Raw genomic sequence first — 2844 nt, 5'->3', positions numbered from 1 at the left:
CAAAATCTGCCAACCAGCACCTCTGAAGTTCGCTAATTAACACATTATATCGTCTTATATCTACAACTGCTGGTGTGTTGAGAAACACTTATTATTGAATGTCCCATAAAATGGTGAATTGTCATTTATACACTTTTTGTATAGACTGAACAAATGTGACATGACATGCTAGTTTTACATGTTCTAGGCAATTTGTGTTATCTTCAGACAGACCAGGCTAGCCATTTCCCCCTGCTTCCAATCTTTGTGCCAAGCTAACTGGATGTTAGCAGTTTTTTCACATTTACCATGCAGATACGAGAGCGCTATTGATTTTCTCATTTCAGGCTCGGCAAGAGAGCAAGTTGGTGTCTTTCCTAAAATGTATGACTATTGCTAAGTCTATCTTAATGTTGGTAGAGCTAAAAAGGGCAAAGCTTTACTTTTCTGCATCTAACAAAGCCATTTCAAACAATGGAGACCTCTACTACAGTGCCATTGTTACTGCTCTTTATCCACAAGTGAGTGTCATACAATTACATCAAATACAGGAGAAATGCATATGCTATACACTCCTAGCATTGTTGGAATCTACAGTGACAGCTGTGTGTTTTAAACTGAAGTCAGCCATTATCTTTCATAAAAGCTAACAAAGACACAGTCCAGGTGTCTGTGAATGAGGGTAAAAAAAACAGATAAAGACAGGACTGCTTCAAGATTCAGCTCGTCGGGCCACCCTGAGTCTTTCCAATGGGGCATTGGTTGGTCCTGGCTGCATACATTATCTACTCATTAGCATATAAAGAGCACTTCCTCCTCCACTCAGCCGTATGCTAATCTCTAATAGGATGAAATGGCCTGCTCTGGCCAATGGGAGGGGAGCGTTTATAAATCTATTAAAGGTTAGACAGCTGAACGAGGGTGGACATCGTTTAGGCCGGCTGACGGTAAGAGAGGGGAAAGGCCTGAGAGGAGAGGAAAGAACAACTCAGGCCAGTAAAGAGTGTCTGTGCACATAAAAATGCAACAACACACAGCCAGCCACAGCCACACAGAGGAACAGACAGTGTACAACAAATCACATTTAACTGCAGGGCAAGAATGAAACAGCAAAAGCAGGATTACAGTAGTGCATTGTACCATTGGCAAGAATCTGTAACACATCACTATACGCAATATGTTTTGAAAGAGCCAAAGCCACATAATCCGTGCCGAGGCTCCGCTCTTCTAAGAAAGGAGTTAGGTGGAGATAAACCTCATATATTAGAGCACAAAAAACCCTGTGGAGCAAACAGAATCGGCTGCTTAAGACTGGCTCACCAGACAGCCAGACCAGACTGATCGATGTTCAGAGCTACGTGTCTCATCTCCGGTTGGCATGTTCTTAGTGGATGGCAGCGAGGCAGTGAGACGATGTAAGAAACGAGCAGTGAGGGGAGACGCAGTGTCAAGAAATGACCAACGGGTGGCAGTGGTGATCTTTAAGCATGCGCGCGGCGTGTGTGTGTGTGTATGTGTGTTTGAGTCTCACCGGCCTCCTCTCAGCAGATGGCTCAATCATGACGGTTCTGATCTACGATCTCTCCCTCTCCCCCACTCACTCTCTACCTCTTTTCTTCCCTTCTCTCTAAACACCCCACCATCAAACTCCTTTCTCCACTCTTTCTCTGCTTCTCTCTCTCTTTCTCTCTGCAGACAGGGGGCCCTGAGTCATGTCCACACAATTGCCAGGAAGGAACGAAGGAACCGAAGAGAGATGGATTTCAAAGGAAGGAGGAGAGGAAGAGTCTCAGAGAATTAAAGATTTGGGGGAGATGGTGTGTGTGTGTGTGTGTTGCAGGGGAGAAGTGGCAGTAGCAAAACAGTAGCAGTGAGCTGATGAAATGACAGAAAACGACAGTAAGTATACATTTTAGATAGAAATAAGGAAGGGCAAAAGAGAAGGGCACATGAGGGGAAGGATGAGATGGGAAACTAGCAGTAGTATCAGCAGGATTTCAGTGTTATTAGTACTTCGCTGAAGCGTTGCTAATATACGACGAATTGAATGTCACGCCAATAAAGCGCATTAAATAGAAAGCAGGTATCCTCTTTAGAATGAAAAGGGAAATTAAATTAATTGAAGGGAAGAGAAAAGAAGAAAGGCACATGAGGAAGAGAGGAGAAGAAAAGGAGAGCAGATCTTGTTTTTGGAGAGAGAAAAAAAAGCAGGAGGAAGCGACGGGAGGTGAGGAGCCGAAAGAGGAGGAGTAAAAGGTGGGATAAAGGGGAGGAGAGGAGAGCAGGTACCCTGGCAACAGTTGCTGCGGTGAGGAGCAGATGGTGCTTAGAAGAGCGGTTATGAAAGCCGTGCCTGGTCGCAACAAGCTGGGCAGACGTGAACGAGTCACACATACAGTATAGACACTCACAGTTCACTTTCTTTGACCTCTTCTTTCTCTATTTATCAGTCCATCTTCCATTCTCTCTGTCCTAACTCGTGAATGTTGTTGAATAATGTAACAAAGAGCATCCACAGTCTGTTTTCTCTTTTAGCCCTGTCGATCTAACTTTCTCTGTCTCTGCTTCTGTTTCTCTCTCCTCTCCCCAGATGCTTTCTTCTGGCACCTTGTACTGGCTCGAGTCAGTCCTTAAACTCGATGCTGTTCAACAAAAAACAATCTAATGCTAATGAGACTCAACCGTTAACTACAGGAGGAACAGAGATGCTGGAGTTTGAAACTGCAACAGCTACTGTAAGATGCAGATGGATCAGTCTTTAGCAGGAAAGACCAGGCGGAAAGAAAAACGGAGGGAAGATGAAATGAAAGGAGAGGTGAATGTATCACAGGTTGTTCCAGAGGATGTGTGTGTTTGTTTGTGTGT

General features: G+C 44.3%; 1 protein-coding gene across 1 annotated transcript in view; it reads right to left on the bottom strand.

Annotated features, from left to right (window-relative positions):
* Positions 1 to 2844, bottom strand: part of maml3 (mastermind-like transcriptional coactivator 3) — an 81961-nt gene that overhangs the window by 5744 nt on the left and 73373 nt on the right.

The sequence above is a fragment of the Morone saxatilis genome, unplaced genomic scaffold (genome assembly GCF_004916995.1).
Source record: "Morone saxatilis isolate NCDOM2014 unplaced genomic scaffold, NCSU_SB_2.0 Contig17, whole genome shotgun sequence".
Taxonomy (NCBI): domain Eukaryota; kingdom Metazoa; phylum Chordata; class Actinopteri; family Moronidae; genus Morone; species Morone saxatilis.
Note: the sequence above shows the minus strand (reverse complement) of the source record. Positions and strands in the feature narration are given on the sequence as shown.